At 44.4% G+C, this 23,034-nt stretch overlaps 1 protein-coding gene across 1 annotated transcript in view; it reads left to right on the forward strand.

Moving 5' to 3' along the window:
• Window positions 1–927: 927 nt before the first annotated feature.
• LOC124802034 overlaps window positions 928–23,034 on the forward strand; it is a 48,836-nt gene continuing 26,729 nt past the window's right edge. The window contains exon 1 of the mRNA XM_047263117.1: window positions 928–1,057. The gene's annotated coding sequence lies outside the window, so the exon portion shown is untranslated. The remainder of the gene's footprint in view (window positions 1,058–23,034) is intronic.

Below are 23,034 nucleotides of genomic sequence, written 5' to 3' on the forward strand. Positions count from 1 at the left end.
ATGCCAGCACACTACCTGTTGGCGGACGACGTTGAAACCATTACCAGTACATGTACTACACCAGGTGGCATATGCCATCATGAGTTCGAAATCTAAATAGTCTTTGCAGTTATGCTAACACTTCCCGCCGGTATAATGGATCCTTAAAGCTCTGTACAGCATTCCAAGGCACAACAAATGTATGAGATGGAGATCTAGGTCCGCAGCTCGTGGTCGTGTGGTAGCGTTCTCGCTTCCCTCGCCCGGGTTCCCGGCTTCGATTCCCGGCGGGGTCAGGGCTTTTCTCTGCCTCGTGATGACTGGGTGTTGTGTGATGTCCTTAGGTTAGTTAGGTTTAAGTAGTTGTAAGTTCTAGGGGACTGATGACCATAGATGTTAGGTCCCATAGTGCACAGAGCCATTTGAGGCATTTGGAGATCTAGTGAATGGGTATAATGAGGAAACATAAATGAATGAATATAACTGAAGACCATATCACACACATCTATGCCCGAGGCAGGATTCGAACGTGCGACCGTAGCAGTCGCACGGTTCCAGTCTGAAGCGCCTAGAACCGCTCAGCCACACCGGCCGGCCGTGCTTCTTGACGTGATGCACTTTTCATAAGGTGCTGTGTAATATAGCAGCTCAGGGGCCCCACGAAGGTAGCTCTTGTGGTTGGAAAGGTTTCCTCGCTCAGAAGTCCAATGAATAAGCTCTTTATCGGGCTCTTCCCATACGGTATTACGCCTGCGCAGTATATCAGGTAGACAATTACAAAGTTGAACCATTGCAGCCCAGATAAACAGTATCTGACACACCAGCTGGTCGACATTTGGCGTTGCCAGTCACTGCTTTTATCAGTTACGCAACGTGCGCGATAGCGGAAGCGCGAAGTTCCGCACAAACAACACTGCCGTTGAGCGCGGAACGCAAACGAGCTTGCTGATAGGGCAGACGGCGGTCGTTACGTCAGTGATCGGAGGCGGGGCCACGGAGGCGTCGAGGCCACAGCGGCCAGCAGTGTTCGCGGAGGCGGCGGCAGAGCTGCAGCTGAGCAGAGGCGAGGCGAGCTGAGGTGAGTGGCACGCATCCCGCCGCTGGCATTTCGATGAAGCCAGTCCGGTGCGCGAATTGGGTCGCTCTGATGTAATCGCTGGGCAGCCTATCAAGGCCCGCCAAACGCCTCTCCCAGCCGGTCCCAATATCGCGTCCCATGTTAACAACAGTGCACAGGACGTGCCCTGTACTACATTGTTCTCTGTGTGTTTTGCACACAGTGAGCATATACAGGGGGGCTTGGGATTACAGCGTATAACTGACAGGTGTGATATGATGTTCAGTACACTTGATAACTTTGTGACTAAGAAGATGTGTGAATATTCCGAATAATACTTGTGTTTTTATGTGTACGCCGCCCTCTTTTATGTTACGGTTTTTAGCAGTGGTGTTGCTATGTTCCAAGTAGCGTGAAGGTGATTGTGTAAAATTAAGTCATTGTATCTCGCATGAAACAATTTTGCAATTACCAACATCGGCTAGGTTAACAGACTTACATTTGTAGTTAATATATCTGTAGTGCGCAACTACACTCAGGAAAAAATTAAGCAAAAATAATTACCTTAGACAAATGAAATTTCAGGACAACATTTAACTAGACAACGTATTAAAGTGATTAACATTGTACGATCACAGTTTGAGGGCAGGCCAGTGTGGCTCAGCGGTTCTAGGCGCTTCAGTCTCGAACCGCGCGACCGCTACGGTCGCAGCTTCGATTCCTGCCTCGGGCATGGATGTGTGTGATGTCCTTAGGTTAGTTAGGTTTAAGTAGTTCTAAGTCCTAGGGGAGTCCCATAGTACTCAGAGACATTTGTACCATTTGAACAGTTTGATGTAAACGGGAGATAAGCCACACAAATGTGAAATGCTGCTACACTAATAACCTGTGCAACCGTCAGAATGTTGAGTGCATTTGGTTCTACAAGTGTAGGATGTCAGTTTCTGGGATGAATTTCCATGCCTATTGCACTTGGCCGGTCAATACAGGAATGGTTAATGCTAGTTGTGGGTGGCTCTGGATTTGGCGTCAATGTGCACTCGATTAGACATACACTCCTGGAAATTGAAATAAGAACACCGTGAATTCATTGTCCCAGGAAGGGGAAACTTTATTGACACATTCCTGGGGTCAGATACATCACATGATCACACTGACAGAACCACAGGCACATAGACACAGGCAACAGAGCATGCACAATGTCGGCACTAATACAGTGTATATCCACCTTTCGCAGCAATGCAGGCTGCTATTCTCCCATGGAGACGATCGTAGAGATGCTGGATGTAGTCCTGTGGAACGGCTTGCCATGCCATTTCCACCTGGCGCCTCAGTTGGACCAGCGTTCGTGCTGGACGTGCAGACCGCGTGAGACGACGCTTCATCCAGTCCCAAACATGTTCAATGGGGGACAGATCCGGAGATCTTGCTGGCCAGGGTAGTTGACTTACACCTTCTAGAGCACGTTGGGTGGCACGGGATACATGCGGACGTGCATTGCCCTGTTGGAACAGCAAGTTCCCTTGCCGGTCTAGGAATGGTAGAACGATGGGTTCGATGACGGTTTGGATGTACCGTGCACTATTCAGTGTTCCCTCGACGATCACCAGTGGTGTACGGCCAGTGTAGGAGATCGCTCCCCACACCATGATGCCGGGTGTTGGCCCTGTGTGCCTCGGTCGTATGCAGTCCTGATTGTGGCGCTCACCTGCACGGCGCCAAACACGCATACGACCATCATTGGCACCAAGGCAGAAGCGACTCTCATCGCTGAAGATGACACGTCTCCATTCGTCCCTCCATTCACGCCTGTCGCGACACCACTGGAGGCGGGCTGCACGGTGTTGGGGCGTGAGCGGAAGACGGCCTAACGGTGTGCGGGACCGTAGCCCAGCTTCATGGAGACGGTTGCGAATGGTCCTCGCCGATACCCCAGGAGCAACAGTGTCCCTAATTTGCTGGGAAGTGGCGGTGCGGTCCCCTACGGCACTGCGTAGGATCCTACGGTCTTGGCGTGCATCCGTGCGTCGCTGCGGTCCGGTCCCAGGTCGACGGGCATGTGCACCTTCCGCCGACCACTGGCGACAACATCGATGTACTGTGGAGACCTCACGCCCCACGTGTTGAGCAATTCGGCGGTACGTCCACCCGGCCTCCCGCATGCCCACTATACGCCCTCGCTCAAAGTCCGTCAACTGCACATACGGTTCACGTCCACGCTGTCGCGGCATGCTACCAGTGTTAAAGACTGCGATGGAGCTCCGTATGCCACGGCAAACTGGCTGACACTGACAGCGGCGGTGCACAAATGCTGCGCAGCTAGCGCCATTCGACGGCCAACACCGCGGTTCCTGGTGTGTCCGCTGTGCCGTGCGTGTGATCATTGCTTGTACAGCCCTCTCGCAGTGTCCGGAGCAAGTATGGTTGGTCTGACACACCGGTGTCAATGTGTTCTTTTTTCCATTTCCAGGAGTGTAGATCTGGCGACAGAGCACCTCAAGACAACATGTCGACGCTCTGTAGAGCATGCTGGGTTGGAAGAGCGGTATGTGGGCTAGCGTTATCCTGTTGGAAAACACCCCCTCAAATTGCTGTTTATGAATGGCAGCATAAAAAGTCCGGTCCCAAGTTTGGCGTACGGCTTTGCAGTCTGGATGAGAGTGATAACCACGACACTGGTCTGCTGTGGCACGAAATTGCACCACAGATCATAACTACAGGCATAGGCCCACTGCTTCTAGTGTCCGCAGCTCGTGGTCTAGTGGCTAGCGATGCTGGCACTGGTCACGGGGTCCTGGGTTCCATTCCCGGCCGGGTTAGGGATTTCCTCTTCCTGTTGTTGTGTTGTTCTCATAATTTCATCATTATCGTCACCATTATTCCTCACAGTGACTAGATTGGACTGTGTAAAAAATTGGATTGTGAACCAATTGGGACTTTGTACGGGTGCTGATGACCGCGCTGTTGAGCGCCCCACAAACCAAACATCATCATCAACTGTTTCTAGCATTAAGACAGGTTGCTCGCAGGCCCTCAACTTGCCTCCTCCTAACCAACAAACGGCCATCGCTGCCGCCGAGGCAGAAACAGCTTTCATCAGGAATTACTACAGACATCTACCGTGCCCTCCAATGAGGCGCCCGTGACACTACTGTAGAGCAAATGACGGTGGTTTGGGGTCAGTGGAATGCACGCTACACGGCGTATGAGTCGGAGCTGTGCTTGAAGTAACCGGTTAGTGACAGTCTGTTGTGTCACTGTGGTGCCAACTGATGTTCAAATTGCTGCTATAGATCCCACAACCAGACCGAAATGCGGCGTTCTTGGGATTGTACATTCTCGTGACCACCACTGACAGCAACCAGGTACAATTGCTACATTCCTGCTAAACCTTACTGCAGTATCGCAGGCGAAGCATCCAGCTTCTCCTAGCCCTGCTGCAAGACATCGTTCAAAGTGAGTGAGCCCTTGATAATGGCGTTTTTGTCGACTTACAGGCAATTTTGACGACATCAACTTAGCACTTCCAGTCTCAAAGACAATTATAAACTTGACTGATGTCAACTCACCACCTCCAATCCCAAAGATAATTAACGCTCACGACAGTTACATCATCTATTTAAAGCAAACCTGATTTGCATCTTTCATAGTTGCGCTGCTAGCAATACTCTTATGCTACTCGCGCGAAATTTGAGTAGTCAGCCGGCCGGTGTGGCCGAGCGGTTCTAGGCTCTTCAGTCTGGAACCGCACGACCACTACGGTCGCAGGTTCGAATCCTGCCTCGGGCATGGACGTGTGTGATGTCCTTAGGTTAGTTAGGTTTAAGTAGTTCTAAGTTCTAGGGGACTGATGACCTCAGTTGTTAAGTCCCTTAGTGCCCAGACCCATTTTTTTGAATAGTCATCATCTTTCAGATGTAGAAACACGGCTACGTACTTTTGTTTATGTCGCACAACTCTTTTCTGGTGTTGTGATTTTTTTTCCGTTGATGTTTAATGTTATGTGATGGTAGCTTGACTTTAACATTGAGATATGAATTTTTGACCACTTTCACGAAAGAGACTATAAGAAGTACGTCAACAAAAATGATACAAAGATAATAGAACCGAATTTAATCAGTCGCTGCTGAGGCCATCAAATTAGGATGTTACGCACTAAAAATAGTAGACGAATTTTGCTATTTTGCAGAAAAGTAACTGATGACCGTTGATTTATAGAGGATAAAAGCTGAGGTGTGCATAGATATAAAATCATTTCAGTAACAGACTTATCCCTTAACAACGAATATAAATTGGCTTATTAGAATCTCGTTTCTGTAAGTATTTGTCAGAAGTGCAGCCTTGTATGGAAGTAAAATATGGGCAGTAAACGCTGTAAACAAGAAGAGAATGGAAGATTTAGAAATGCGGTATTACAGAATAACGCTGGGTGTTAGTGGTTTGCATCGACTAATGAAGAGGTACTAAATCGAATCGAAGAGAAAACAGCTTTATGACACAACTTAGTTAAAATAAGTAATAGGATAATAGAACACATTCTGAACCTTCCAGGAATAGTTAATTTAGTATTTCAGGGAAATTTCAATGGTACAAACTGAAGGGAAGGAACAAGGCTTGAGCACAGCATATAGGTTCAAAAAAATGGTTCAAATGGCTCTGAGCACTATGGGACTTAACTTCTGAGGTCAACAGTCCCCTAGAACTTAGAACTACTTAAACCTAACTAACCTAACGACATCACACACATCCATGTCCGAGGCAGGATTCGAACCTGCGACCGTAACGGTCGCGCGGTTCCGGACTGTAGCGCCTAGAATCGCTCGGCCACCCCTGCCCGCCATATAGGTTCAAGTCGATGTAGGCTGCAGTAGATGTGCACAGGTGCAGGATAAACTGCATGAGCAACTGCATCTAAACAGTTTGCGAAATGAAGGCGACCACAGAAACAACAACAACAACATTTACAAATAGTAATGATACTTTATAAGTGTTCACCACCTTTATCAAGATTAATGATTGGCATATTCTTGTAATTGACTAATGTATTAGACTAGAGACGTACGATACCTCCGCCAGTGGTAAAATATTTGTTTACCTTTCGGCTGTATGTTTCAACTGAGCCCGCACAGTTCACTCGTAGCTGATGCCCCCTATTTACTATCGAAAAACCCGCACTGTACTTTTGCGATACTCCACTTGCCTTATCTAAGTGTATCAATGTGCTATATCGCCGAATTTAAGCAAAATCCTGTACAAAATTAAAAGTAAATAAAAACTGATTGTAAACCAGTCCAAGGCGCTATTTCTTTGTATCTTTCGTAATGATTTTCAGTTAAATTGTTGTCTTCAGAGTAAACTGCCTACGGTGAAGAAGTACCGCTGGCAGTATTGATCCAATAAAGTAGTAATGTAAAGCACACATTGCTGAAACTTAGTGTGTGCTATTCTTTCATGAATGCAGCCAAAATTACGTTTTAGTCATAAGAAAAATTGTACTGAGGATGCTCATGTAACTGAAGCCCGTGTTCGAGTAAAAATAAAAAATGACTTGTTCTATTTTTGATTAGTTTTTCTTAATCAGTTGCTGTGGATCCGTAGACACTAGGTCAAAATTATAAAAAAAAATTACGTGATGCTCCGTCGATTGCGCTACGTTAACTTGTCATAAATAACATATTCGAGATACTCGTAGCTTTAGATGGTTTTTCTAAATTGCTTCGTTGTGTTACCCGAAACGGTGGATCAGAATGAACATCCTTTCTGTCCGAAAGTGAAGTGGTGATGGCTGCATATATGGATACATTGCTGACATATATACTATTCCAAACCATACTGTATTCTCCATTGTATTCCCTTTCACTTTTAACTTACAATAACCACACCTTGAGCTATTATGTATTACCATTGTATATTTGCCAGCCGGTGTGGCCGAGCGGTTGTAGGCGCTTCAGTCTGGAACCACGCGACCGCTACGGTCGCAGGTTCGAATCCTGCCTCGGGCATGGTTGTATGTGATGTCCTTAGGTTAGTTAGGTTTAAGTAGTTCTAAGTTCTAAGGGTCTGATGATCTCAGATGTTAAGTCCCATAGTGCTCAGAGCCATTTAAACCATTGTTTATTTGCATATAATAAGTGAGGCGGCGCTCTCATTAACTCTAGAACTCCAAAAGGGGGGAAATGTTACACTGCTACTGAGAAGCAGTAAATATTACTACTCGACGTTTTATTCAAAGGAAGACATAATTTACAGGCTATGCGTTAGTTACATACAATTATTAAATCTCCAATTTTATGTTACATACCAGGTTAAGTAGAAAAGTTCCTATTTTACACTCAAATGTGATGGTAAATTTTACGAGGGTTTAGGAATCTAGGCTTAAAACTCTCTATTTGGATTCGGAAGGGACAAGATTTAAGTCCCCGGCTGGCTATCATCGTTTAAGTTTCTCGTGGCTACTGCTGATGAATACCAAAACGGTTTATGCAGTGAGGTCACAGCTGTTTGTACTCCCCTCCCCCCCGCCCCTCTCCCCCACCCCCTGCAACTCACCGTGCACCGAGCATAGGATTCATTGCTATCGTCATCATCCTGATATTACTTCCTTCTCTCTGAGGTATTTTGCTTATGCAGTTTCGCTAGTCGTGTCTGGTACGGATTCAGTATAATACCAAATGCAAGAAGTGTACTTCCGCTGCCACTTTCCTCACAGTATTTTAAGTACTGAGATCGCCAACGGCCGTTATTTGTAGTGCGAATATACAGAGTAATTCAGCTATCCCTACCGATGTCGTTTTACGCAACCTGCAATGTTATATCTGGCCTCCAAAAACCGAGCTACGTGAAAACTCTTAGTTGTATACGAGAAATGAACATGACCTTTCCTTGGGAAATTTAATGTAGTTAACATTTGCACTGGGATGCGTTTTTGTTAGAGACCACAGTTTTCAAGTGATTCAAGAAAAAAGTGACCTTTAAAAGCACCTACATCCCCACATTCATCCCTCAACAGTCAGCATTTGTAGTATGTTGTTCGTGACATTCCGTCATACCAAAGTACCAATTTTTCCCACTAGACGATTCGACCTTTTCTGGTCTCAATTGATTGGAATTGTACGGCACCAGCATAGTCACCTACTTCGTTGACATTATTAATTTAAATGTGGCTACGATGGTAATAAAAGGAAACGACTTTTGTTACCGTAACGCTAAACCTAGCAACGTTGACAATTCGATCCAAAAGTAACCATTACAGGTACAGTACTTTCATAATTCCTGCAGCCGTAATTTTTTGCACAGTGGTAGAAGTGAGAAAATGGTTGAAATGAGTCTGAGCACTATGGGACTTAACATCTGAGGTCATCAGTCCCCTAGACTTAGAACTACTTAAACCTAACCTAAGTACATCACACACATCCATGCCCGAGGCAGGATTCGAACCTCCGATCGTAGCAGCAGCGCGGTTCTGGACTGAAGCGCCTAGAACCGCTCGGCCACAGCGGCCGGCGGTAGGAGCGACAGCCATCAACAGTATACTAATTATCCTGACCGGTGGGAACTAAGTGTGTGAGCGGGGCGTGCATTTAAAGGTCTTTTGTTCGTTTTTGTCGTGTAACTGGAAAACTACAGCCTCCAGCGAAAATGTATGACAGTACAAAATTGAACTACTTTAAATTTCCTACAAAAATATCCTGTTCATTTCTCCTGTAGGACTAATAGCTCGCGCAAAGCGAGCAGAGAGTATGAAAATATCGCGCGTAGTTTTTTTGATACGAGATATAACATTGCGGTTTGCATAAACGACACGGTAGGGGCAGCTGTATCAGTCTGTTTGCTCGGTAAGACATGAGGAGCTGTTGCTGCTATTCAGACCAGGTGAGTACACGCAAGGCTGTTAGCCGGGCCACCGCTGCGCCGTTCCGTGCTGTGTGCGGTTTCGTTGCGGCACCTCTACAGGACGCTGGGAGCCGCGGAGCGGCGCTGCAGTGGCGGCCTTGGGCGCGAGGCCGCGGGCTGACCACGGTCGCGCTCATCTGCGTCTCACACGTGGCGGCAGCCCGCAGCCGCGGTCCGGTGAAGAACGCGGATACAGCTCACCGTGCTGGAGCTGCTTACACTGCTTGCTGGCTGTTCGATGCTCGCTTTAATCGTTCTCGTTCAGAATTTTTTTCTTTTCTACAATCACAACAGAAATATAATAAGAAAAATATCTGCTACCAGTCACAACTTCTACATCTAACCCTACATGATTACTCTGCAATTCACATTTAAGTGCTTGGCTGAGGGTTCATCGAACCACAATCATACTATCTCCCTACCATTCCAGTCCCGAACAGCGCGCGGGAAAAACGAACACCTAAACCTTTCTGTTCGAGCTCTGATTTCTCTTATTTTATTTTGATGATCGTTCCTACCTATGTAGGTTGGGCTCAACAAAATATTTTCGCATTCGGAAGAGAAAGTTGGTGACTGAAATTTCGTAAATAGATCTCGCCGCGACGAAAAACGTCTTTGCTTTAATGACTTCCATCCCAACTCGCGTATCATATCTGCCACACTCTCTCCCTTATTACGTGGTAATACAAAACGAGCTGCCCTTTTTTGCACCCTTTCGATGTCCTCCGTCAATCCCACCTGGTAAGGACCTCACACCGCGCAGCAATATTCTAACAGAGGACGAACGAGTGTAGTGTAAGCTGTCTCTTTAGTGGACTTGGTGCATCTTCTAAGTGTCCTGCCAATGAAACGCACCCTTTGGCTCGCCTTCCCCACAATATTATGTATGTGGTCTTTCCAACTGAAATTGTTCGTAATTTTTACACCCAGGTACTTAGTTGAATTGGCAGCCTTGAGAATTACACTATTTATCGAGTAATCGAATTCCAACGGATTTCTTTTGAAACTCACGTGGATCACCTCACACTTTTCGTTATTTAGCGTCAACTGCCACCTGCCACACCATACAGCAATCTTTTCTAAATCGCTTCGCAACTGATACTGATCTTCGGATGACCTTACTAGACGGTAAATTCCAGCATCATCTGCGAACAACCTAAGAGAACTGCTCAGATTGTCACCCAGATCATTTATATAGATCAGGAACAGCAGAGGTCCCAGGACGTTTCCCTGGGGAACACCTGATATCACTTCACTCGATGATTTGCCGTCTATTACTACGAACTGCGACCTTCCTGACAGGAAATCACGAATACAGAGTTCAACTCCCACTCAAACATAATTTTTGATCTATGTTTGTTTCATCACTGGTCATATTATTTAATTATGTGACATTTGAGAGGCAATGTAACTAGAAAAAAAAACACCTGTATCTGCATGATATTTTAGTGAATTTCATGTAATTTCACAACTTAAAATTTTTAATTAAATTTAATTCGTAGAACAAACATATTTATAACTATCAACAAGTAAATGAAGAAGCTCCCGCCATGCTAGCCGCGCGGCCTAACGCGCTGCTTCCCGGGCGGGACGGCATGCCGGTCCCGGTCACGAATCTGCCCTTCGGATTAGTGTCGAGGTCCGGTGTGCCGGCCAGCCTGTGCTGTGGGTGGTTTTTAAGGCGGTTTTCCATCTGCCTCGGCGAATACGGGTTGGTTCCCCTTATTCCGCTTCAGTTACACTATGTCGGCGTTGCTGCGCAAGCACTGTGTCCACGTACGTGTGCACCATCATCACTCTACCACGCAAACATTTGGGTTTACACTCGTCTGGTAAGGGACGTACCCCGGGTGGGGAGTCCACTGGGTGTCGAACGGCACAATAACCACGGGTTCGGTGTGGGGCGGCAGTGAGGTGTTTGGGCTGCTGTGGCCTGTTGTGAAATTGTAAACCACTGAGGGCAACGGCGGGAAGAAGCCTCTCGCTTATTTCTAGGTTCCTGGTTCAATACACAATACACATACATGAAATTATACACCAGTCGTGATTTGCGAAATACCTCACATGTGCAGTCTCGTAAGGTACGGTACCAGGAACTACTTTTCGCCTCGACACTTCGAGCTGCAGATACAGACACAGGTCCTATTTGGCAGTTAACCTGCATAGCGGTGGAATATTGCTAATATTGCAAGAACAAATAGCGTAGGTGCAATTTTTTTGAAAATCACAGAAATTACATTTGGAATACAAAAATGTCGGTTTGTACGGGAGTCGAACCGTCGCCTCATACGCGATCGTCTGAGGAGGCTCGAACACTATCCACTCGACAGCTATGAACTCTAACGTCTGGCCCTTACGCACAGATACATCAGTTATATAATAGACGCTTAAAATTTCTCTTGCAATTTTCTCGGAACTGCCGGAGCAGAGCACCTTACTACACACATGAAAAGAAGTTTTGCATCATCCCGGTTCCCAGAACTTCTGAAGATAAACGTTGACTGTGGATATTGTATCACAGACACAGTACCTTTGATGTTCAGAGATGTCACAAAACCCATCCAAAGATGTAAGCAATCATGCATGGGCAGCGCCTCTTAGACGAAGGGGGTGCGACAGCCGATCGGTTCCAGTCGTTCCACCAGGAAGAAGGTACACGGCTCGTGTTGTCTGTAGATCCACCATCCCTAAACGGTCAATACCGCGGTTCGATCCCGTTCTCATTGTTGCTTTGTGCCAGTAAGGGTTCTCAACAAGGCAAGAGTCCTGGCGGCTCGGAGTGAACCAAAGCGATGTTGTTCGGACATGGAGGAGATACTGAGAGACAGGAACTGTAAATGACGTGCCTCCCTCAGGCCGCCCAAGGGCTACTACTGCAGTGGACTACCGCTACCTACGGATTATGGCTCGGAGGAACCCTGACAGCAACGCCACCAAGTTCAACAATGCTTTTTGTGCAGCCACAGGACGTCGTGTTAACACTCAAACTGTGCAATAGGCTGCATGATGCGCAACTTCACTCCTGACGTCCATGGCGAGGTCCATCTTTGCAACCACGAAACCATGCAGCGCGGTACAGATTGGCCGAACAACTTGCCGAATGGATCACTAACGTTCTCTTCACCGATGAGTAGCATATGTGCCTTCGACCACACAATCGTGGAGACGTGTTTGCAGGCAACGCAGTCAGGCTGAACTCCTTAGACACACTGTCCAGAGAGTGGAGCAAGGTGGAGGTTCCCTGCTGTTTTGGGGTGGCATTATGTGGGGCCGACGTACGCCGCTTGTGGTCATGGAAGGCGCCATAACGGCTGTACGATACATGAATGCCATCCTCCAACCTTTAGTGCAACCATATCGGCAGCATACTGGCGAGGCATTCGTCTTCATTGACGACAATTCGCGCCACCATCGTGCACATCTTGTGAATGACTTTCTTCAGGACGACAACATCGCTGGACTAAAGCGGCCAGCATGTTATCCAGACATTGAACCCTATCGAATATGCCTGGGACAGATTGAAAAGGACTGTTTATGGAAGACGTCACCCACCAAACACCCTGAGGGATCTCCGCCGAATCGTAGTTTAGGAGTGGGACAATCTGGACCAACAGTACCTTGATGAACTTCTATGAGCGGCGAATACAGGCATGCATCAATGCAAGAGGAAGTGCTACTGGGTATTAGATTTACCAGTTTGTATAGTAGTCTGGACCACCACCTCTGAAGGTCTCGCTGTATGGCGGTACAACATGCAGTGTATGGTTTTCATGAGCAAAAAAAAAAAAAAAAAGGGCAGAAATGATGTTTATGTTGATCTCTATTCCAGCTTTCTGTACAGGTTCCGGAACACTCGGAACCGAGGTGATTCAAAACTTTTTTTGATGTGTGTACTTGCACATTACGTTATTTTAATGTCCTACTCAAGGTATACAAAGTTTGACGTAAATGAGCGATCCCACTATCCCAACGTTGTGGCCTTCCTCTTGTTAGTGTTCCGCCCATAATTCTCTTTGTGTTGTTCATTCCAGCGTAGAGAGTTCGTGTGTATGCACTATTGAGCCTTACAGGAGCACCACATTTCGCAGCAGAGCAGACTAACCAAGTACTGAAGTACGCAGAGTTTCGGTAGGGGAGTGAGGTTGTTCCCCATGGCTTGTGTAGGATAATGTTCCCAGTTCGTATCTTCGCAACGGGTTTTCTCACATGCTTCATGTAGGACAGTGTCACGTCCAATGTAACCCCTAGATGTTTTGGGTGCTGATTTTGGTGAAGTTGCCTGTCGCCAAACTAAATCTAGAGCTGTAAGTTCGCCACTCTATTGCACAAATGAAAGGAAGTCTCTCTGTTTCTTAGTGGAGTTTGGCTTCATTCTCCATCTCCGAAAACATCTTACCCTTATCGCCAGATCAAATGTTAAGATGGCTTCCGTTTCTTCAAAATTTCGATGTTCCACTATCAGGCCCAGTCACCAGCGTATTCAAACTGAAACTGTCTTCACTTATTTTTATCATTTAAACACTGACCTAGAGAATTTTCCATGACAAACTCACCTCAAGCCTAACCTATTCATGTAATTACCTACAATATACAAGCCCAATTCAGTCTGACTGCCATACAGTGACAACATGACATCCAGGAATTAACACAAAAGAATGACCCTGAATTGCAAGAAATACTAACAATAATCAAAATCCAAAAAATATGAAATTAAAGATATATGAAACATCTCCCACTCTGTTAATTGCCTAAACTCATTTCAGTCGCGAACACCATTTTTTTTATAAGTCACTTACCTCTCAGAATATCTTTGTAACACGAACTATAGCAATTACAGAAAGCAGCTACTACATCTAGCTAAATAAAAAGATTCTAACTACTATATACTCTAACTACTAGGAGGCATATGGTTAGCAAAAGAAAGATTTTGTTGAAGAGCAAACAATGTATTTAGAAAATTTTACCTTATTCATACATCCATCCTCATTTTACATTCCCTTGAGTCTCACTTTACAATACATGTTCCACCAACACAGAGTCTCCACTAAGAAAAAACATGTTCACTCGCTAACAGCTAGCCCATCCAACCACTGAGTCTCTTGCCGAGGGCGCAGAGCGCTGTCAGCGTTATTAATACAGTCTATAGCGCTGCCAACATACAAACAGGTTACTCACAAAACTTACGAGATTTAGATTTAGGTATATCGTAGATGTACAAATTAAACAAGAGTGGAGCGAGGACAAATCCCTGAGAAAAATCCCTGAGAAATTCCATCATTTAGCATCTTTGAAGAGTTTATCCTATTGCTCAGTATGACCTATAATGACCTTCTTGCGAGCATCCTATTAATAAGTTGGACACTTTCTCTTCATGTGATTATATGAATCAATTTGTAGAGAAGACCACGTCTCCATAATATAAATGGAGTTAACTTCTTTAAAGTCTTTTGAAACCTGCTCCTATGTACGTCGTAAGTGACATTATCTGGTTTGTACAGCTTCTTTCTGGGCGAAAACTATCTCCTTCAATCGGAATTTTCTCATGTATTATAGCCGGTATTCTTTTGTAGATGGCTCTTTCAAGAAGCTTGATATTGAGCTCAGAAAGGTTATTGGGAGGAACTCGGATGAATTCTACTAGATCTTCGTGCCTCTTCCGCTTTAACTTCTTGGAGGGTCATTGTTATTTCCTCGACACTAAATGGCTGCGAAAATACGGTCTGATCAGGCCTAGATGTCTTCAGAGTAGCGAATTCATGTTTGATATGGGTAGCGTGTGCTTTGTGTTGTGTGTGCTTTGTCCCGTGGGGTTCTTGAAGAAGTCACAACGTGATTCGCAATCCTACGTGTGTGCAAGGCTACTTACCCTCTTGCATCCTTAGGACTTACGCCTAATTTGCTTATAACTGCCCAGTCTTCTCTGCTGGATCTTCTAAAGTCCAGGTTGACGGCTGGTGTATATTTTCAGAATAGAGTGGGGAATATTATGGTGCATATTTACAGAATATTGTCACAAGAAGCCAAGAAATGTTGTCATAATGGATGGGGCACTTTCATTCAAAATATCTTTTTGACAGTTTTAGGATATTTTTGATCTGTCTTTGCGGCTGGTCTCGGCGGAGGTTCGAGTCCTCCCGCGGACATGGGGGTGTGTGTTTGTCCTTAGGATAATTTAAGTTAAGTAGTGTGTAAGCTAAGGGACTGATGACCTTAGCAGTTAAGTCCCATAAGATTTCAAACACATTTGAACAATTTTTTTTTTTTTTTTTTTTTTTTATCTGTTTTCACCTACGGACACAAATACATCAACTTTGCTTCTTTTTTAAAGCGAACCATTCATTTATGAAGAAAACGCACTGAATGAATCTCAGCGTAGTTCACTGTGGTTTACATCGCAAAGTAGATCTGCATAATGGCTCCCTGGCACATAATTATCTTAAAATCCGAATGACAATACACAGCCGATCACGTACCTTTTGTATCAGTGATAAACGTTTCAATCCAGAATGAGATAAACTTTACTGTAATGCTTCAATCAAACTGTAGCAAGAACAACAGAAGATGGCTAATTCTAAATGAAACTTACTCTGTTGTGTTCCGTAGCACTTTCAAAATGTTTTCAGGCAACTGGTTTTACTTATGACTACTTATTTTATTTCAATTAAAGTAATTCAGTATCGTCGCAGAAAACTGACATAAAAAGATTTGCTAACCAAAATTTGATGCATAGCTTATTTAACTGAGCGACAGAGACAACGGTGAAAGAATTATCTTTGATGAACAATAAAAGAATGTATTATGTAAATTGAAGGGAGAGGAGAGAGAAAAGACAGGGAAGGGAAGCAACTCTTGATGTCAGTTGCATCGGGACTGTATGCAAAATCAGCGCTAACCAGTGAAAATGTTTGCCGGACCGGTATTCGAACCCAGGATCTCCTGTTTACCAGGCAGTTCCGTTAGCGATCTTTCCTTCGTTGGGGACTACAGTCATGTAGAAGTTTTTGAAAGAAATTTCCATCGTTTGACTGTTAATTGTTCATTTACTTTTTACATCCATGATTTCGGCTTAGTAGCCATTCTCAAGTGCATATTCAAATGTTATAATACGAGGGTTAAAACTTAAATAGTGGCAACTTTTTATTCATACCGATACAACAGAGTTACCTGTTTGCACATGTAACTGCAACTGGTTTTACTTATGACTACTTATTTTATTTCAATTAAAGTAATTCAGTATCGTCGCAGAAAACTGACATAAAAAGATTTGCTAACCAAAATTTGATGCATAGCTTATTTAACTGAGCGACAGAGACAACGGTGAAAGAATTATCTTTGATGAACACTAAAAGAATGTATTATGTAAATTGAAGGGAGAGGAGAGAGAAAAGACAGGGAAGGGAAGCAACTCTTGATGTCAGTTGCATCGGGACTGTATGCAAAATCAGCGCTAACCAGTGAAAATGTTTGCCGGACCGGTATTCGAACCCAGGATCTCCTGTTTACCAGGCAGTTCCGTTAGCGATCTTTCCTTCGTTGGGGACTACAGTCATGTAGAAGTTTTTGAAAGAAATTTCCATCGTTTGACTGTTAATTGTTCATTTACTTTTTACATCCATGATTTCGGCTTAGTAGCCATTCTCAAGTGCATATTCAAATGTTATAATACGAGGGTTAAAACTTAAATAGTGGCAACTTTTTATTCATACCGATACAACAGAGTTACCTGTTTGCACATGTAACTGTCATTCAAAGCAGTCACCAGCGTTGTGTAGAACCCGTTGCCAGCGATGCGGAAGGCATAGTACACCGTTAGCAGAGCGTGTTCTGTTGATGGCGCTAATGGAGCGGTCTACTGCCAGTCGAAACTGTGGAACAATTCTGAAGCGAATGCCACGAAGTGGTTCCTTCATCTTCGGAATTGAATCAGAGTCGCAAGGACTTAAGTCCGGGAACTATGGTGGGTAGTACAACACTTCCCAGTCCCATCGACCGAACAGAGCAGCCACAGCTGGCGCTGTATGCGCAGAAAGTGTCGCCGCTTCTTTCGCAAAGCCGCTCGCAGGTGATGCTCCAAAAACGAACAGTAATAAAAAAAAATGTCGTGTGACTAGGGCCTCCCGTCGGGTAGACCGTTCGCCGGGTGCAAGTCTTACGATTTGACGCTACTTCGGCGACTTGTGCGTCGATGGGGATGAAGTGATGATGATTAGGACAACATAACACCCAGTCCCTGAGCGGAGAAAATCTCCGACCCAGCCGGGAATCGAGCCCGGGCCCTTAGGATTGACATTCTGTCGCACTGACCACTCAGCTACCGGGGGCGGACTACGAACAGTAATACTGTGCACTGACGGTCTGCCGTGGAGCGACGTAATGCGTTAGGTTAACACCATCACAGTCGTACACGAGAATCACCATAACTTTCACCATAGTGGGGCTCTGACTCACTTTCGACTTTCGCGGCGACCATTAATGACGCCATTCCTTGGATTGGTGTTTCAGTTTTGGCTCGTACGATGTCGCCCATTTCTCATCCTGTGTTACGATAAGGCCTTCGCGCTGATAGCGCTCCAGGTCAGTCGGAGCAGCGTCGTAACGCATCCATTTCTGCATTTCCGTCTAGCCATGCGGAACCCATCCAGGCGTCCTTTCAGGATGCGAAGCACAGTCGAATGAGCTAATTCGGTTTCGTGGGCGATCACTGACCACTAACGCAGCAACAGTATGCACTTCTTCTTCAGAGACTCTAGGACGACCTGCCTGATGCATGTCTGTCACAGTTTTCCGACCTTCGTTGAAGGTTCTGTGCGGCAATGCCGAACTCCCCGCACACCTCTTGAAGACCTGTCGTGCTGTACAACCTCTGGCACATTCAATCTTGATCCAATTCCATTGTCCTGTTTCGAAAACATAGTGACACCGGTACGATAGACCGCTCACTCACAAGTGACTGTGTGTGTCCCTCGACTGTGCTCACGCCTATGACGTGGGACGGCCGAGTCCATTTGCTCGGAGGTAAGGTAGGTATGTCAAAAACGTGTGCTATCAGCGACAATAGTAGATTCGATATCATAGTGTCTCCACAGCAGTGTTGCCACTATTTAAGTTCCAACCTACGTATGTCATCGCCACATACCAGTTAGACATATTTTAACATTTCAATGTGCACTTGAGAATGGCTACTAAGCCGAAACCATGAATGTGTAAAGTAAATGAACAAGTAACAGTTAAATGGTGAGCGACACCTACCCGCCGTCCCCGTCCATGTCCTCCACTTTGAGATTCCCATATGAAGTCGAACGCAACTGTGCATCTGCACTGAAGCTGGCGGACTCGTTGTCCATCGACGCGAATCAACTATCTAATAAATGAACAGTTTAAAGAACCTGCCGATTGAGTTCATCGTCCTGACTTGAATTTCGTCTGACACGCAGTCGTTATGGCTTTGTGATGAGAATATTAATTACCGTTCCAACAACTGTTCGGTAACTTCGCAAAGTTTACCAAGTAACGTGTACACTACAGTGGGGCATCGGCAACTCGTCATGCAGCTTCCCACAGCAGACAGCGCTCACATGGCCTCAGACGACGTTTCATCCGGTCAGCAGTATAAGATCCGCAGTTCCTGCACACAGCGTTTCTTTTTAGCTTCTGGGGAGTTACTCAGGGGATAACATAGCTTTATGCACGGACAGAATCTCACTTTTTGTGGGAATATCTTATACCCTTTTCTCGACACTTCCGATCCCCCTGCCTCTAATTGTTCACCCCAAAGCCGTTGGTATGTTTATCAGGCAACCGAGAAAACTCCCATATGTAAGGTAAATAAAGGACACAGCATAAGAAAAGTTGTCTCATTTGTTTTAGCCATACCTTTTCTACGTAGCCCACATGTTGTCACCTACAAAATATGATGCCGTAGTCTCTTTCTGATATCCGTTCATGCCCATACATGGTCTACTACAAGGTGCTTCATTGAATTTATGCCCAGCGTATAACAGGTAAATAAATTGAACTAGAAACAATTGCAAGAGATGTGAGAGTCAATGATATGGAAACAGCGTATTGTTTAACTAAAATAATCCACTAGCTACAAGAAATGCGTCTCTAGAAATACGAAACTAAAACACCATAACACAGTCGTAAGACAGAATTTTATATGTGAGTGCTCAGCATTGAACTATAAGCTGGCCAGACATATCAAATACTTTAAATACTGACATTAGAAAATTAACTACTGCAATAAAAATTACAATTGGTTAGAAAATGAAAGTAATGAGGAGATCTACCAATGAAATATAAAAAATAATAGCGAACAAAAGACAACAGGTTACCGAAATAAATATTCTTGTGTGTCTGGAAAAAGAAATAAAAAACAGGATGGGTTACAGAAGAAAGAAAAGAAATAATATCAGAAAATCGGAAATAATAGACGAAAACTTTTTAAAGAATATAATATTAAATTTAGAAGGTTTTCAGGACAGCAAAAAAAAAAAAAATGACAGCTGGAACAATATGCACTCAGGAGAGTGAAAGACAACAGGAGGAGAAGATGAAGAAGTACTGGAAAACTGGAGGCAGCAAAGAAATATGAAGTTATTTAGGCAGCTTAGTTAAAGAAGACAGTAGATGCGGCGTGGAAGCCAGAAAAATAACTGCAGTAGCTAAATGCGCTTTCTGTGTTGCTACTGAACAATCGTTTCCTGTCGAAATGAAAAGGAAAAAAAAAAGACGGAGATTTATCAAGACCTTTATCTGTAGTGTGCTTCCATGTGCCTGCGAAAGATGGACACTGTTGAAAGTAGAAAGCACTTGGAAGCATTGGAAATGTGGCTTTGGAGAAAGATAACAAGGACTAGCGAGAGAGAGAAAAAAAGCCAGTGAAGATGTCCAAAGAGGTCAATGAGCAAAGAATGGTCATAACAACTGCTAAAAAAGGCCATAACCCTTTTTGGGTGTTTATTGAAACTCATAAGTTTTTGATAGACATATCTGAAGGAAAAATGTTGGGAAAGGAAATTAAGTAGTCGAAGAGCTATTAGAAGTATCAAGAATCGAAACTAGCAAAAAATGAAGATGATAGTACAAAATGGGGAAGTCGCAGTCACCTCTTACTCATCTTTTTTCTCAAAACATATTGCCAACAGGCAGGTCGTTAAATACACAGCATCATTATCGGCCTGATAAGTTGTTGGGCACGATAAGGAGACGAATTGTTTCGTGAAATCACATGATATGATACCAGGCACGTGCTGTTTCGCTTGTAATGCTGCATTCAGAGTACGCACACACGTACTTAAGCAAGCAAAGATCATCCGTGTGTGTGTGTGTGTGTGTGTGTGTGTGTGTGTGTGTGTGTGTGTGTGTGTGTGCTTGTGTATGTGTCTGTGTTCGGCAGCCTTGTCTGAGGCGTGCATGGATATCACTTGTGCACTGCTCTCGTGGCCCTGTCTCTTGAAGGACTCAGTTATGAGGGCACAAGAACTGCGTAATGAGCCTTAATTGAAGTCACGAGAGAGCTTGCTTTGCTTCCGCTTGCCTTTCCTGCAACTTGCTTATCATTTATTTCCTGCCTGCAATACAGACAAGCAATACTTCCTCAAAAATACAACATTCTAGACAATGTACAAAATGAGTAATACGAATAGGTACCTGAATCGCTTGAGTGACGTATTTGTGCTCCATTATTTCTTTAGAACTGTTCATTAGCTTGATTCTTTCACTTCAACATATTTGAGACAGCTGGACGATCTTAGAGGAACACTTAATCAGTATGTTAATATTAATGGTAATTACGATTACAAGGAAAAAAATAAATTACTTGTCACTGTGGTATGTGACACAGAAAATTCAAGGCTACTGAGAATTAGGTTCGTGCGTCTTTCATAACTGAATAATCTACAGACACCACAATAAGAACGAGAAAAAGAAACGGATCGAAATTTTGGGAGGAAACCTCCCAGCTTCGCCTCGAGTAGTTTTGGAGCATCGCAAAACCATAAAGGCCCCACTTCGCATACTAATGATGTGATAGTCGAATCACTAACTAACACAGCAGCAATACAAGAAGAAATATAATCAACAATGAACGATTTTTCTTGTATTTCAGTGAAAATAACTTCTTGCTGTTTCTCTTGAGTACAGTTATTTCATCTTAAAAATTGGTTCTGCCCCTACAGTACGGGCATTGATACATTATTTTCACTCGTCACCGCTATTCCGCAAAATGTTCCGAAGCAGTTGACCTCTATAATCCCTTCCCTTTCCTTTTCTTCCTCCTCTTTCCACCTTCAATATACACTATATAAAGGATGGGGTAAATAAAAGTGGCCCGGAGAACAGAAGTCCATGGCACAAAGAAACAGAGCAGAGAAAAGGATATACAGTACTGAACTGACTACAGCAGATACTGACAGTGATCGCGATTCATCTCTTGGCATTTTTGGGACCTGGTCAGAAAGTTTCTGAAGACGGATCGAAGCTGAACTGTTGGAATTGCTGCAATTTCATCCGAAATGTTCTTTTGCAGTTCTTGAAGACTATGAGGGTTGTTGCGATTCACCTTAGACTTGGAGGCTGCCCACACAAAGTAATCGCACGCTGACAGATCAGGCGACATGTGTGGCCAGCTAGTGCCGCGACCAGACTGATCTCTGCTAAACACTCTGACAGACGTGAAAATTGTGTGAATGTGCTCCAAGGTTCGGCCAGCTGTATGGGCAGTTACTCCATGCTACTGGAAGTAACTGTGGATGTCTTCCTCCCTCGTCAGCGCTGCGTCCATTTCCGAAACAACAGACACAGCACATCCACATAACTCTTGCTAGGTTCATTTACTTATATTTCTGTTAAAAAGTCTGTAAATAACTTAAAAATGTGCATTTTTTAAGACAGGAATTGTTTTGCAGCAGTGTGTAATCGATCTCTAGACTTCAACAGGTGGGCCAAATCAGTTCAGGCAAATCCGATTATATATTTATATTTCTCTTCCATGTCTGTGAGACATGTCTCTTTAACTGTGTGTGTAAACTAAGGTGAAACTGAATGTTGTGACTTGGCAAGACAGCCAAGCCACTATGAGAGGAAGCCGAAGGCACGCGTTTAAGCTCACGCAGGCTGGCGTGAGGTCTGGAACAGTTAAAGGAATAGAGACTAGCAAAAGAGGTACGTAGCTTCTGGAATACTTAACTTTAATCCATAATTGGTGAACATCGGTCTGACGGTACATGCATCACAAGATAAATAGCAAATGATAATGGCGCCTTGCTAGGTCGTAGCAAATGACGTAGCTGAAGGCTATGCTAACTATCGTCTCGCCAAATGAGAGCGTAATTTGTCAGTGAACCATCGCTAGCAAAGTCGGCTGTACAACTGGGGCGAGTGCTAGGAAGACTCTCTAGACCTGCCGTGTGGCGGCGGTCGGTCTGCAATCACTGATAGTGGCGACACGCGGGTCCGACGTATAGTAACTGACCGCGGTCGATTTAAAGGCTACCACCTAGCAAGTGTGGTGTCTGGCGGTGACACCACACTGAACACTTAGTTATCGCTCCTTTTTACATGCAAACAACTCTAAACCGAAAGTCATATAATCGACACAAGATGCTATCATGTCATAGTAATTTCTAGAAAGAGTAATAAAGAAAACCAACATAAGATAGCACACAAAATACAGAAACAAATTTAGATAAAACTAATCAAAAGGTGTCTTGCACATTTTTTCTTAAGTTTCTCTTAACATGCATGGAAAGTAAGAAGCGTGATGACATCCAAAATGTTGAAATGGGGTATATTAATTTGACCTAAGGTACGGCTCGGCATTTCTCGTTGCATCTTAATTTTGTCCTTAGTTACGACTGATAATAAAGTACGCCTAATTGGTCAATTTTGAGTTTTTTTATCACGATAATAGGAGGAAATCTAATTAAGTTGGCAGATTGGGCCAAGTTTCACTTCCGTATCTCACGTCGTGGGAGGATAAACAATCCACTGTATGTGCAAGGACAGAACAGCATCCTGACCTGCTACGACAAAATCTCTAAGCCCTACAATTTCTGACTGATACGACAAAAGGAAAGACAACAAACAAATGCAATGGATATGCT

Source organism: Schistocerca piceifrons, chromosome 1 (genome assembly GCF_021461385.2).
Source record: "Schistocerca piceifrons isolate TAMUIC-IGC-003096 chromosome 1, iqSchPice1.1, whole genome shotgun sequence".
Lineage (NCBI taxonomy): Eukaryota > Metazoa > Arthropoda > Insecta > Orthoptera > Acrididae > Schistocerca > Schistocerca piceifrons.